Genomic DNA, 15,922 nt, shown 5'->3' with positions numbered 1-15,922 from the left:
AAGGATTCTTTCCCACTTCACAGATTTTAGTTTCACAGCTCTCGCAGATTATTTCATATTTGTAGCTCCTAATTCCAGGGAAACAGATGGGATCCTGACATCTCCAAGAGTAATTAACTACTGAATGGAAGACCACAGGGCACAAGAACACCACAGTTTTCCATGAAAGTTTTGCGTGAATGCTCCAGTGTTGTATGTCCGATTCAAGTAGTATTAATGGCCTTTATGTTTTGTAGAGTGACCTGCAAAGGAGGGGTGGAAATGAGTTTATACCCTCATTGATGTATGAAAGATTAGGTGCAAATATGCCGATTTTCTTTTTATTTCCCCCCCCCCCCCCCCCCCCCCCCCAAGAAGTAGGATTCTCTGTCCTGCTCCATTCCATTAACCCTGCCAAAAATTGACCTTATCTCCCAAGGTAAAGATTCCTTCAGTCTATTATACCTGGGCAACTGACCTTATCAACAGTGTCGTAGGGATTAAGGTACTCCCGCTAGGAAGTTATTGGAAATAATGTGTTTCATTTGGACACAGGAAGAGACGAAGCATGATTCACTCTGCACACTCCACTCCTGCTCCCCCAGTTCCCGCCCACTCCTCCTCCTACATTAGTTATTCTAAAGACCATTTGATAGCAATGAGTTATATGTTGTTTCCTTATGTAAAGAGGCATTCAAAAGATAATAACATCATGTGAACAGAATAAGCCTTCCTGATCTTTATATTCCTGAAACTGAATATTTTGCCTTCTATAAGCCTACCTTGTATAAGTGAGTGGAGGATGAGAAAATCAATACTATGTTCCGGAGATAGCTGGGACAGCTATGGCACAATTACAGAGAGGAAGAGAGACCTATTTAAAGAAGACTAAATATAAAAAGAAAACAATAGGCTTATATATCATTGTTAGTTAAAAAAAAATTCCAAGACGAATATGAAATATGGTATATGGAAAGCTCCAATTAAAAATGAACTTTAAATTATGATCATTAACCTACAGCTTTGCACCAAGCAGAATACTGCTGAAGCCTTGAGAGGTTTGCAAAGGGCATGCTGCTATCTAGTCCAAAGATGACCCCTAAGCAGAATGTCACCATAATAGGAAACAATAAGGGATGGTCTGTCAAATCTGCCCTTTAAAGACCTCTCTCCGGCCCAAATCTAATGTGGCCATTAAAAAAAGCAGCAAACGTGGAGTGCAGTGAATATTAAACTCTGTATAAAAAGGAAATTGGACCGTTGTTACATGTTAGAAAGTCAGTTTGAAAAGAAGCACCACTTAATAGACTATATGTTGAATCCTGTTTTCTTTTATTTTTTCAAAAGAATTAGGCAACCAACTCCTACTGCTATTCAGTGGGACCTGGGTGCTCCTTTCCATAGACTCCTTTGAAAATCTCAGTCCTAGCATAGAATACATTTTACTGGGGCACCCTAATGGGCAGCTTATGATCCCAATTAAGAGAGAAAGACCTTAATTTTTAAGCAACCTAAATAGACTTTAAAATTGGAGAAAAATATTTTACTGAATAAATATATACACTACATTTCATTTCTTTTTATTATATTCATTTTTATTTTGCAAGTATGATATTAAGAATAGGATTTAGCATGTCATGCATAATTAACCTCTATTTAAATACCACTTAACCCATTAGTGCTGGTTCAACTTGTTCCCACTATGCAGAATTTTTGCTAAAATCATCCCAGTTGAGAGTAGTCATTGCCATTCACTGAGAGATGTCTGTCCATCTATGTTCTTATAGAGTCCCCATTATTAGAATGTCTGGGGGCTACACATATACATGAATTTATTCACACACAACTCCAGAAAGCTAGCAATTATTATCCTCATTTTATAGATGGGAACTGAGGCACAGACCGATTAAGTGATTTGCCCAAATTCACTCAGAGTCTGTAGCAGATCCAAGAATTGAACCCAGAACTTCTGCGTTCCGGTCCAGTGCCTGAATCACAAGATCATCCTTCTGATAGAATACTTACCCACCTACCTGCTTTGTTTCAATGCACCATTTTAGCAGCATACCTGAACAAATCTGAGATCACAGGTTTGTAGTGCTCCTGGAGTGCTGCAACTCTGATCACAAGGAAGACGGCTCACTTTCATGTCTTTCATGTCCTTGCTACCCTACTGACAGACGCTACAACATATCCCAGCAGGCTATGCTCCTCCTCTCCAGCTCTCTATTGGATCATGACTGCATCTCACCTGCCTCTGCTTCCTTCTCCTTTTGCATTCCTCACCCCACCTGCACATTTTCACCCTATTGTTATTTCCACTTGCCTCCTGTCCTTTGGCTCCTGGTATTTCTCTCTCTAAGTCTCTCTGTTGTTCTCACTCAGCTCCAGGCTGCTCTGTCCCAACATTAACAATCAGGCACCGCTCTTATCTTCCTGATTCCTTCCTTCTCTTGGGAAGCAATTCTGTTAAAAATTAAACCGTTTGTAATAAGTGGAGTGAGTGCGTGGGGAGAGTACCAGAAGTTGAATTGTCCATATTTGTGGGCATATCAGAGGGGAATGCTATGACCAGTAGACAATTAGACTAGAGAGATTTGCATAATTACTGTAGATTTGTACGGTCCTTAGTTAACCAGACATACAAACCTCTCTATTTCGCTTAGTAATTGAGGGTAGCCTGTCAGAGTGTAGAGATGTGCATAATTGCTGTATGGGTCTTTCTCATTTCTACTGTGAGCGTGAACATCTTCAGCTCAGAATGTTCAAGTTTTTTTCCTGCCAAAAGGTGCCATTTCATCTTCTTTCTGTCTTCAACTAAAGCAGGAAAGTACTCCAATTAACATATGAATTGCACCATAAAACGTGTATGCCATAGTGCAGACAAATAAGACAATATCTGTTCTGGGTGATATATTGAACTTCAAATAAAACTCTGGGTGATATACAAGAAGCTTCTGGTCATAGGGTTTGTCTACACTGCAATTAAAAACCCGCAGCTGACTCAGGCTCGATCTGCAGCGCTGTTTAATTGCAGTGTAGACATCTGAGCTTGTGCTGGAGCCCAGGCTCTAGGACCCAGTGAGGTGGGAGGGTCCCAGAGCTCAGGCTGCAGCCTGAGCTGGAACATCTACACCACAATTAAACAGCCCTGCAGCCTGAGCCCCGTGAGCCAGAGTCAGGTGACAGAAGTGTCTATTTGCAGTGTAGACAAAACCTTAGTTGCTGCATGAGAACTATGGACAAAGACCATGGGTAAGGGGGGCAGGGCTGTACTGGTTAAAAAAAAATGTGGCTGCTGAAGATGTTGATGCAAACACATCTTGAGGGTGTCTGGATTTCTTTTTCCAGTTACTTTCCTTCTGCCTCTCTTCAGACCCTTAAGGCAGCTTATATCAACCTAGTGGTGGATGTTTCTACACATAAATTTCATTCCTGCCAACATAACTGCCCCACTTCTCTGACTTAATTGCTCCACCTCCATGAGCGGCCTAGAGTCATGATGTAGATAGGTTGACGCAGTGTCAGTGTAGACACTGCATTGCTTATGTCGACCATTACTGGCTTTCAGGAGCCATCCCAAAATGCTCCACGCTGATAGTACAATCAAAAGAAGCATTCCTGGTGGGGCGTGGACCACCACCAAAAGGAGCAAAGTGTAAACACACACAAGTTATGTAATTACTGTGGCAGCTGTATGCTGACGTACTTAATTTTGTTGTGTCGACATGGCCTAAGAAGGAACAATTAAGATTTGTAGGTCTCTCAAAAGATTTTTGGATAGATACGTGAAGGAGATAAAAGGGTGGAGCCATGGGGAATTGGATCAAAAAGGGCCTTTAACGTTTAGGGGATTAGATGGAAGAAAACCTGATGACAAGGCTCTTAGAAAGAAATGGAGGGGGTGGTTAACTCTGTATCTTGAAAGAAGAAAAAAATTCCAAGAAGAAAAGAAAACAGTGCTGTCAAACTTCTGAAAAGGAAATAATTAAAAATAAACTTGAACAACCTTCCCCTTCTACCTTTTGATTGTTTTCCTCTTTTCTCTCTTTTCTTGCTTTCAGTTCAGCAAGACACTTATATTTAGAGTAAATGTAATATGTTTTTGTTTACACATTTGTTCAACCAACTCTGTTTCTCCTCTGTCCCAAGTCAGTTTTTAAATCGGTTGTGGATTTTTCATTTGGCATTTTATGTTAATTGTCATTGAATTTTACTATCTGTTTATTTACCATTTAATGTGATTTGGGGTCTCTTGAGAAAAAGGTTGTCTAGAATAAAGAAAGGACAATTGACTCTAATTATATGGTTTCCTTGCTACCTTATGGATTTTTTTTGAAAAAGAGTTTGCTGTGGAATTAGCTTTTCTTCTTTTTTTACTAATTGCTTTGGTGATATCAGTTACTTAAATAAAGTACACAGCAGTTTTTCATGTTCAATTTACAAAATCCATTGCAATCCTTAGAGGCCCTGCTTTTAAAAGGTGCAGTCATGTAATATGTTGTATTCACTGATGGAAGTAATACCAAATCTTTGAAAGAAATTAAAGAACTTTTAACATTCAAAAGGAAAAATTGGCAGTTTCCCAAGCTACATAATTACAGGACAGTTTGTAGTATGCAATTAAAGTTAACAGTGAAGCAAATGATTGGAATAAAGCTTTGTGACAGATAATCTTTTTTTGTTCTTAAGGAGCAGACAAGTTCCTCCCCACCCTACTCCAAACCAGCTCAGCAGCAATTTCTACTAATTTTTTTTTAAACAAAATTATTAAGTTACCATTTAAACATATACAACGCAGTACAGGGATTTTTCATTAGAATGACTTTTTCCTGTAACTAACTTGCAGTACTATAGATCTGAAACTTTCCTTAAATATAAAAGGTGGCGTCTTTTTTGGAGTTTTCATTGATTGTTATTTATGATTATAATCTCTTGTACTTCATTTAACCAATGCTCTGTCTGGGATCCATATACCAAGGCTTTTTATTTGAAACTAGGATTTTTTTACGAGATACAATCAGGAGTGAACTATAAAGCTTTGTATCTGACATCCTTTTTTTGTGTGTGTATGTGCGTGGTTGGATACTTACTTATATTGAGGTAGTGAATGGAATGTCTATTTCACTGATCTGTCCCTGGAGACTAGTGGAACCAAAATGACTCTAGATGTTTATGGGGAGAGTAGCCCCCCTGTATTTGTGAACTAGTAGGATATGAAGATTGTTGTCCTCAGCCATTGATATGTGGGTTCTAAATGACTCCTTTCCGTTGCTCATCTTCACAGATCACCATGGTATACTGATGATCTGAAACTGATGCAAACATGGGAGGGAGGTTAGAGTGCTACCACTGGTCATTGTGGTCCCAAGCCAAATCAAGTGTGACTTGTTGTGGCTGCTATGCAGGCAAAGAAAGGTTCTTATCTCCATGATAGTCTCGTCTAGTGGACCTGTTCTGGGTGATATACAACTCGATGAATTCTCTGTATTTTTTCTTGACTGTGATCAGTCAGATTCTGAGGGGTCTTGCTGTTTCTCTAGGGTCAGGTTGTGTCTGATGGAGATGAATAACGTATCTCCGTTGACCTTGAGTTTCAACTAGTTTTGCTAGTGGTGGGACCTTAATGTGGCTATTTGTGAGTTGGAACCATGTTTCTTATGCTTAAAATGGGGAGATATTGAGTCCATTATTGATTGAAGTCATGAATGTGTCCTTAAGTAAGGGCAAAATACCAGGCAACTCTGGTATCATCTGAATTTCCCAGATTCTTATCAATCCGATTTTTTGCCTATGTATGGTATTAATACTGCACTGGTCATATTAGCTGATGTCCTCCAATTTGAGATGGACAAAGGAAAGCTGTCCACATTAATTCATTTAGATCTCTCGCCATCCTTTGATACCATTGACCACAAAGTGGTGTTGATTTGATTATCAGCTCTTGTTACCTGTCAGCTCTGTGTTCTTGGGGAACCAGGGCACAAAACCCCTACTCTCTCTGGCTCACCTGAATTGCCCCCTCAGCCTCTGCTTGAACCAGAAACCAAAAGCAAGGAAAAGGCAGTGGGAGACATACCTAAACCCTTCCAAACAAGGGTGATAGGATTAAGGCAACTCCCCTAGCCTCATCTACATCAAAGATGTAAAACAGAGGCATCTCAATTAGCACATCCAATGGAGAACAGAATCCTCATCTACATCGAAGATGGAACAAGAATTAGCATACTGAATGGGGAACCAATCTCCAAAGCAGGAACCGCATTGAACTATGGGATTGGCAAAGCAGGGACACACTGCATGATAGGAGATCTCTGCTCCTGATGTAAATGATCCCACTCCTGCACATACCCAGCTCTGCAGTTATCAGACCATTCTAGTTATTGATATGCAAAACACTGAATTTGCCTGATTGCATTTTAAGCTCCCTCAGGGAACATTGCCCATGGCCAGGAATGATCAGCTCCTATTGTCCAGCATAAAGACCCATAAACAAACTTGGTGTTCTGCAAAAACCCCTACCCAAGTTCAAACCTGGGTTCTGATGCCTGGATCCAAATGCTGCATCAGCTCCACTGGAACTTCCCCTTTTCCTGACTGATCGTGTTGGGGGCTCTGCCTGTCTCAAGCGCTCCTGACCCTAAGCTGAACAGCCTGTCTCCTGGGAACCTCCGAGCTGCATGGAGTGGTGAGATCCCCCCTATCTTCCCCCAACACACACACACACACTCTCTCTCTTTCTCTCTCTCTCTCTCTTTTAGTCCAGGCATAACTTTCTACTTTTGTAATCAAAGCTGGGATAGCTTTCTCCAATACCCCAACTGAATTGTGTAGTATTGTAAACATTTGATTGTTTTTCTCTCCTTGTATGGTTTCACTATTAGTATCGTAAGTTTTACATACCCGACAATAAAATAACTGTTATAATGAAGCTGGTTGCCAGGCTCTCTCTCCAAACTTAATTTACTCCTTCGTGTTCTTGGCTTCCCTATCTTTCTCTGCAACAACGCTTCTCTTACCTAAGCCAAAGATCCCCGGAGTGCTCAAAAATCCTATGGGGTTTGCTCATCAAGGGGGTTATTACTAGAACAATTATAGAGTGAAGGGGGAGGCAGCTGAGAAGTGCTGCTCTGCCTAGCCTATGGAGTCCAGGGGCATATAAGGGTGGCAGCTGAACGTGCTGTTTGACCCAGCCTGATTGAGTCCAGGGGCAAATACGGGGGGAAGGGCAGCTGAAAAGTGTTGTTCGGACCCAGCCTGCTCAGAAGTGTGCTCTATTCTGGTGCGGTGCAAAGGGGCATATACGGGTGGCTGCTGAAAGTGCTGTGTCACCCAGCCTGCTGAGTTCAGGGACATATAAGGGGTCAGCTAAGAGTGCTGATAGCCTGGTTCGCTCAGAGGTATTCGGTTAATCTGGATTGTGTGTGTGTGTATCTGTGGGGGGTTTATTTGAATCTGGGGCTGGAGAAACACAGCCCTGAAAACATTAGGTCCTGCAGGATAGCTCCATTGGGAGGGGACTTGTAGCCATATGAACACACAAGTAACTCAGGCAGTACATTCATAGAATCCCTCTTCCAGGAAGGTAACCCTAATAAATGAGCATACCCCAAGGTGACGGGCAAATCTGGTAACACCCTGGCTGAAGATTCTTGCTGTAGACTGGAGATTACAGTGGATTTCATTTACTACCTTTTAGATATGCTGTGATGTTATTCTGGCTTGTTTTTAATAATATATGTCTTGTTCGCAGACGCTCATGATGGCTTAGTTCTGAAAATAAAAAAAATACTGGCAATTTTTTCAAATTTGTCACCTGAGTCCATTTATAGATGAAGGATGAGATTGTCAGCTGGCGTAAATAGTCATTGGACCTGTGCCAGTTTACAGCAGCTGAGGATCCGACCACATGTGAATAATCATGATGCTGCTGGGTGCACCTTCCTCCCCTGAGACTATATGGTGATTATTATCACTGACTTTAATTGTGACCCTTATACTGCACTGCCAAGAGAAAAAAGGCAGCAGAGGAGAAAGGGAATGTGCCTCATATGTGTGGAATAGTTCAAAGGCTCCAAATTCTGAGTCTTTTTTTGTTTCAGCTATCCCTCTGTATTAGAATTAAACCGCAGATGAGTTTTCTATATGTTATTTCACAGGGCCCATCTGCCCTGGTCTCAGAGAATTGCTAGCCAGTCACCATTGGTGACTTAAAAACTACTGGTCAGGTGGGAGAGCAATAGCATAAACCATTTTTAGTCCCTCTGACTGTTAGTCAATAGATTTATATCTGGTAATCCAAAGGAGTAACATACTGCTATCCCATATGTATGTACACAGGTATACACTTTACTGGCAGGCAGTTTCTTCAGCTATTATTTTTCTTTTTTTCATCTTTTAGCCTTCAGAAATGTTAGGGGAGGAGGAGGTGTCATTTCTAAACCACAAAGATGCAGATGAACATTGTTGGCATTTTGTGAAGACCATTCATAACTTTAATGGATTGAGTCACAGTCAGACTGTGTACTGTATATTTTATAACCCATGCATTTGTTGTATAGGAGGCTTCCTACACATCCTTCCCCAATTCACAAAAGTCTCCTTGTGCCTACTCATTCTATTCCAATCAAAATGAGTTGTCCACCATATAATTTGAACATTTTTGAAGTAAAATTCAATTTGATTCCTGTAATCCTTTTTTTCCCCAGAAATGATTGGAAGGGGATATAATTTATTTCCATTTTGTTAAAGCTGATAAGAAAAGTGAGCTCTGTTGCATGTGTTTTTCTATTGTATCACATTAGGGAGTATGATTTAATATATGCAGCTTATTTATCCAGGTCATTGGCTCCCAACCTTTTTACTTTGTTGTTGCCTTCTCTCCTCTTATTTTCTTCGTCTGTTTTCTTTTGCATGCTCTTCTCCCGTACCCCTTGTCTTTATTTTATATTCTCTTCCTTTTCCTTTCTTTCTTTCTTTTCCTGTTCTTTCTCCCCTTTTACTCTTTTCACATCTGACCTTCTTCCACCTCAGTAGCTCTGTTTCTTCTCCTTGTTCCCTCACTTACCAGAAAGCTAAATGTTTCTGAGGGTTGGGAAAAACCATTCGTGCCTGCAAGTTTGAGTTGAGTTCTGTGGGAGCTGAAAAGAGCAGCTTGGGCTGTTGATTAAACTTACGGCCCTGTACATGGGAGCTGACAGCTAAATAGGGTCCTGGTCCAAAGCTCACTGAAGTTGATGGGAGTCTTTGGATCAGGTCATTGGGGCGCCCTAATGGGAACATGGAAAGAAGGTGGGTGGCTTTTGTGGAGCCACCTAATACTGTTTCTGCAGCGGTTTACCATGTGTACGTGTTGGGTATGGGATCTTTACCACTCACTCTGACCCTCTCCTCCGTCCCCTGCACCATCTTATCCCCCTGAACTAGTCTAGTGCTATCTAGCAGCCCACCCCACAGGTGTAAAACGCTGATTGAGGTATTTCTGATGCCCACATCACAGCTATGTGCTATGGAACCAGTATCACTCTGTGAAACCAAGGGAAGAAATACAGCAATCGCCACCTACTGGGGATTATGACCTTCCCCACCTCTTCTGCTATGGGCAAGGAGGGACTGAAGTGGAGGAGAGAAACTGGTTCTTCAACACTGGGGGAAGGAGGAATCCCTGGCTCCAGGTATTGCTTCAGTGGCTCCAGCTGGGAAGAGGAGATTCTGCATGACATTGCAAAGGCCTCCTCCAACCATCAGTAGCCCCAGCACCTGCAGGAAGTGAAGAGAGGCCCTGATCCTATTTACCAAGGTGAAGTGGTGATTGGACCTCCTCTTGTTTATTGTGAAACTCTCCTTAGAGTGACTTATTTGGGTTGGAGAGACAAATCCCTGCTTCATTTCAAAAGGAATCCACTGTTCATGTAGATTCGGCAGGAATAACATGAAGGCAGCCATCAAAGGCTCTACTGTCAGACAAGCAGAAAAGGTTCTTTCAGTCTGGAATTATTCATTATGCAGCACTGACCATGTGGAACAATTAGTTGCTTCCCAGATTAGTGTCTAATTATGGCAGTATTTGATTTTGTTATAATGCATGTCCATTGCTCAATGCCAGAAAATATGAAGAAATTCATAATTTTCAGGAGCCAAACTAAAAATTCCATAAAAAATAGAAGTATAGAGAAAACCTCCACTAAGTTAAGTGGACTGAGATTGCAAGGTCAAGCTCTCAAAAGGAAGGAAATACCAGATTTAAGGTTGCCTGTTCAACTTTAATTTGGACTCCTGGTGCGTCATTATGGTACAGTCTTCAGTTACATGATCACATACTATTTTTTCCACAGGACTACTTCATGTTGTCTCCCTGCTGTCTAGCCATATTGGTGGTTCATGCCTTCCATTTGACAGCTCTTCCTTTGAGCAGGAGGCTACTGGACACTCCTCACACCATACCTATTATCCACTGAGATATTCTGCACCCAACTTCCCTATGTGGTGCTCCATCACAGACATATCACCCATGGCCCTTAACTTGGTCCAGTAGTTCAACCTTAGCTCCCTTTCATGAAAGGCAAAGTTCTTCAGCTGAGTTCCTTATATGAGAGACTCTATTTCCTTGATTGCTGATCAGCTTTTTTCTGTTTCTGCCATTTGAATAAGAGGTCCAAACTCACTACCACCCCAAGCTCCTCCTTCCCTGGATAATTGATGGTGATCCAAATACCTTTCCCTGGGAGTAGTAAGTTTTTAGTTTTTGTCCTGCAAAGCTGCTATTGTTCCACATGACTACACAGCAGAAGGCTGGAGAAGAAAGATGTGGGGATGAGAAAGGAGCAATGTGGGAAGGTGGAAGGAAAACAAATAGACAACATCTTTAAAAGGAGAGGTTAGAAAGGCAGCACAAAGAGAAAGAAGTTAGAAGAACAGTGGGGTGTAAGTAAAGGAAAATGACAACAATGGCTTGGGAGAAAAGGCATAGTGGAGAAAGGGAAAGACAGAAAATCCTGTCTTCCACAATAGGGCCTCTTATCCTGCACAAGCAGCAAATACTACTTCCAGAGAAGTAAATTAAGGCATCTGGTCATGACAGGAATGATAGAGAAATCCATCGTACATAACCAATGGTAAGAAAACTTGGAGAAAAGAAAATTAAATTACAAAGGAGAAGAAAAGATGGAATGTCCTATTTCTTTTGGCATTCAAATATTTCCAGATAGCTTCTATTGGATCTGGTGAGGGTTAATACCTTAACCAACTCTCCAAACCTTTTGATGTTTGCCTGTCACAAATTGCAAGACAAATAGGTCTTAGCTGTATTACTCTAGCTGTATTACTGTACAAGTCTAGAGAAATATTCGTTTTTAATAGTACCAAGATGCCTGTCAAAGCCTCTATGTTGGGATTTATTGTAAGTATTACTGTAGCTGTAGTGGATCCCTTCACTCTTTCTCATTTCCAGTCATAATGAATCTCTCTTGTATTACCAGCCTTACAGCTCAGTGCATGACTCTAAGAAATACACCAACAATTGCTCTGAAGCAATATTCTCTGAGCTGAAGACTACAGGACATGCAAAATTTATTTCTTAACATTGAAGGAAATTATCTTGGCTGCCAGTTTCTTCCTTCTGTATTTTGATGGTGGAGATCATGAAGGCAATTACCCATCTTTATAACTTTGTTCTCAGTTACTAATAAAAAGTTACTAATAAAAAATGTACTAATAAAAGTTGCACTACAATCAGAATGGTACAGTTTCCCCAAATAAACTGTCATGCACTTCAGGGGGAGAACAAACAACAGTTGCACTCTTCTCAGTTTCTTTGACGGATCTTTGAGGGGCCTGGCAATAGAAGGAAATGAAGGAGAGAACTGGACGAGCAGTATGCAGCATTCCCACAATTTGGAGCAGGGACTGTCTTTTTATTAGATGTGTGTACAACACCTAGAAAGGTGGGTGACCCAATCTCTCATTGGGGCCTCTAGGAGCTACCACAATGCAAATAATAAACACCAGAAAACACTGAGGGAGATAGTACCATACCAGGAAAGGAGAGAGCAGCCAGGTAGTTCAGTGCTGAGGTAAGGCCAAGAGAAGTTACATATTAACTGTGGATTCCCATTTGAATAAAGGTTATGTGGGTTTGGTAGCACCTTGGCTGTTAATTTTTCTTAGAGGAATAAATAAATCCATAGAATCAAGTTATTGAGTTAAGTTGCACAATCTAATACCAAGATGCGTAAGTATTTTTGGTCTAAACCTGTATATTACTTCCTAGATATGTTTCTCTCCTGCTGGTGTTTTTGAGCAACTTGCTAAACAAACATGTTTGCACTCTGACTATTTCTATCCCCTTCTCAACGAGAGAGATCAGGGAAACAAAGATAATGCCCTTGTCGGCAGTATTTTATAGTCTTTTATTTTGCATCAGGATATGGTATCCTAAGTCATGAAAAGTGTATCACAGAAATACTAATGAATGTTTTAAATCTGTTGCCAAGATTAGGAATTATTTCTCCTTGGTTGTTTATAAGATCTATTTTGTACAGTAGTTGCAGCTTATTAAAGATCAGTATCTGTAACTGTAGAATTTATATCCACGTATTTAGCTGCAGCGATGCCTCTTCCATCTTCCTTGTTTGCAAAAATCTTACATGTCATGCCTTCTTTGTTCTACACAACAAATGTGAGAAGATGAAGGCTTGAATGGAAGGAAAAAGAGGAGCATTCCGAAGCTGCTTTTACATATTGATTATTCAAATTGCCATTTAATTTGGTGTATAATAATACACAGTGCCTCAACTATTTCTCAGGCATTCTTATTGATTGCAGTAATTCTGTTTTACATTATGTGAAGATACAGTGTTACCATTAAATATTTATGCACTCATGAAATGTTAATATATTGGGTTAATGTGAAATTCAACAAAACGCATTTACCAGAGCAATGATATTGCTAAGACTGATGCCTTTTTTCCTCCGCTTTAATTTTGTATGCTCATTGATTTTATTACCACTTTCCTTAGCTGTATCTAAATCTGTGTCAGTATGCAGTGCTCCAGGATGCAGATTTTCCTTTTTATTATGAGAGAGAGAAGAATAAAACAAGTGATTTCAATAATGTGAGAGGAAGCTATGCATTTTGCTTGCATTGTTCTATCCTGTCTCCAGCATTTGGGTATGGGTGTGGGGGCAGATCACTTTTTCCTTATGAGAAGGGCTCTAAAACAGACGATTCATACAGAATGTACAGTGGAGATGTTTGTGTGTTCCTGAAGGGTGGCTGCAGGAATGTAAAACAAAAATTGTAGAGGAGTTTCTTTTGTTTGGTACAGCTGTTATCCAGGTATTACACTGAACAATTAGATATAGTTTAAACAAAACTTCTAGCAGAAAAAAAACTCCTCTTGTAGAGCATTTAACTACTCAGAGGCCAAGAGACACTCCCCTTCTCCTCATGTACCATCAGTGCTGTTTGAGATCAGTTGGGGCACATCAGCTGAGACTGAATATCTGGAGGCAAGTGACAAGACCTACACCTACTTACTGGTGATTCTTTAGCCCATCTATTAAAATACCACCTTTGTGGAAAAGTCCTATAGGACTTAATAGGTATAAAACCATTAGGAGTCTATCGAAATTATGGTAAGAACCTATAGAATGAAATCTTTTCTGTATGTGTTGGTTGATTGGTTTTAAGCTATCATTAACTTTAATGGGGCCAGGATTTTACTCCTTAAGTGTGGAATATGTTTTCCTCCACTTGTCTGATAGAGCCTGAGTCTTTTGATCTTTGGAGGACAGTTCAGAGCCCATTTTTCCATCTCTTCCTGTGGGGAAGGTTTCTGAGATGAAGGGGTTGCTTTTCTATTTAATTCTCAGTGGAATGTCTTTTCTTAGTTATTATAAGTTGATTGAGTTTGAGACTTGTTGATTAGGCACATCTCATTGCAGAGGCTCTCCACAGTTAAGGTTGCATTCTGAAATGCCCTTAAAGTTAGTGTGTGTGTGTGTGTGTGCGTGCGCGCGTGTGTAGCTGTTTGATGTGAAGTTTCACGTTTTCATTTATACACAATTTCAAAGAGGTAGTGTGGGGAAAGGGTTGTTGGAAGCCTTACATTATATTTCATGGTAAGGGAAGAGTTAAGGTTGTGATCTGTTTTTTGTGGTTGTGGTATGGTATGTGTCTATTGGTAGAGGTTGTGTTCTGTTTCATGGCTTGACTTTACATTTCCTTGGTTTTGTGATTCTCTTATGTATCTGGCAACCTTAACTGGGCTCAATACTGCCCCCATTCTTTCCCTCCACCTCAAAATCCCTAGTTGTTCCATGTCTGAAAAATAAGATTGTGTAATGTTTGTTGTTTTATCCTAAGATTCAGCCTTTTTAGTCTTTTTAGAATTATGGATTTGGTTTGCCTCCCTGCTATGGGATTAAGCCATTTTGAATTCTCCTATGCCATTTTTTAAAATGTCTTTCCAGGCAAGGATACATTGGGGAAACAAGCTGGGGGAAAGAGATCCCACAAAGTAGAAAGCACTGTCTGAACATTTGTTTGTCAAGTACATTGACAGGGCATCTGAGGTACTATGGCACTTAGGAAAAATCTCCTGCTTTGGAGTATATTTTTCCTCTGGTCATGCAGCAGCTGTTTAGGACATGTGCGTTGTTAAAGCTGGTACCAGAGTTTGTTATCACAAAGCCAGTTCTTAGTGGAAACCTGTTCTGAGATAATGTTTTGGGTTTTGTTTTGTTTTGTTTTCAGGCCCTACCTGCCCTGCTTTTCTTGCAACTGAAATGAGAAATGAGTCACTCCCACTTTATGCAAAACCTGTAGTATTCTCATAAGTAATATTCTTCCTACTATACAATAAAATCTGTGGACCATCTGTAATGGTTGAGATGGCTTTGTCCCAAATAAGAGTTACATCTCTTCACAAAGGGCGGAATTTATTTAAAAAAATAATTTGTGTTCCACTGCTTTTCCACTATCATGTAACACAGTGGTTGCTGTACCCCTGGGGTACACAGAGATCTTCCAGCTGGTTATCAACTCATCTAGATATTTGCCTAGTTTTACAACAGGCTACATAAAAAGCACTAGTGAAGTCAGTACAAACTAAAATTTCATACAGACAATGCTTTGTGTATACTTCTCTATATACTATATATTGACAAGTATAATATTTATGTTCCAGTTGATTTATTTTATAATTATATGGTAAAATAAGCAAGTAAGCAATTTTTCAACACTACTGTGCTGTGACACTTTTGTATTTTTGTGTCTGATTTTGTAAGCAAGTAGTTTTTAACTGAGGTGAAACTTGGAGGGACACAAGACGAATCAGACTCCTGAAACGGGTACAGTAGTCTGGAAACATTGAGAGTCACTGATGTAGCAGATAACCAAAAGACTTGTTGAGTGTGGCTGTGCTACATTTGTAGCCTTCTTAGTGAACTGTTCCTGAATAATTTACTGAAATGTTTGTTTCATGCACAAACATGCACTATAGATAAAATAAGCACATCTTCATACCCTATTTCTTAATATGACTTAAATAGGCTTTATGGGCATAGGCCTTTATTTTTAATAGTTCTATTTATTGAAAAAAAATCTAATTTCCTTTCACAGACCCCTCAAAATTATTTTTAAAAATGCTCAGCTCCTTTGCCAGTGGCTTCCATTCCAGCTGCTGCATGCAGAGTTGGAACCAGAGCAGCAACGTTCTATTGGAATGACAGTGCTTCGGCAGTGGGCACGTTTGAACATAGGAGGCTACTGCCTGCATTTAGCTCAGCAGCAGTAAAATCGATTTCCTTTCCACAAAACTAATCTTGATGTTGTTTTGTTTTTCTAATATCTAGCTGGGATGAAGTTCCTGAGTTTATGAGACTAAGGTGACTTTGTGATTTAAAGTCCTAAGGCAATCAAATGTTCACTGTATATACTGCG

The 15,922-nt window shown here is 40.2% G+C and overlaps 1 protein-coding gene across 3 annotated transcripts in view; it reads left to right on the top strand.

Annotated features, from left to right (window-relative positions):
* Nucleotides 1-15,922, top strand: part of ELMO1 (engulfment and cell motility 1) — a 434,299-nt gene that overhangs the window by 211,256 nt on the left and 207,121 nt on the right. The window lies entirely within an intron of this gene.

The sequence above is a fragment of the Emydura macquarii genome, unplaced genomic scaffold (genome assembly GCF_026122565.2).
Source record: "Emydura macquarii macquarii isolate MOO-44397 ecotype Brisbane River unplaced genomic scaffold, CSIRO-AGI_Emac_v2 contig_2432, whole genome shotgun sequence".
NCBI lineage: Eukaryota > Metazoa > Chordata > Testudines > Chelidae > Emydura > Emydura macquarii.
The sequence above is the reverse complement of the archived record's forward strand: the minus strand, read 5'-3'. Positions and strand labels throughout refer to the sequence as shown.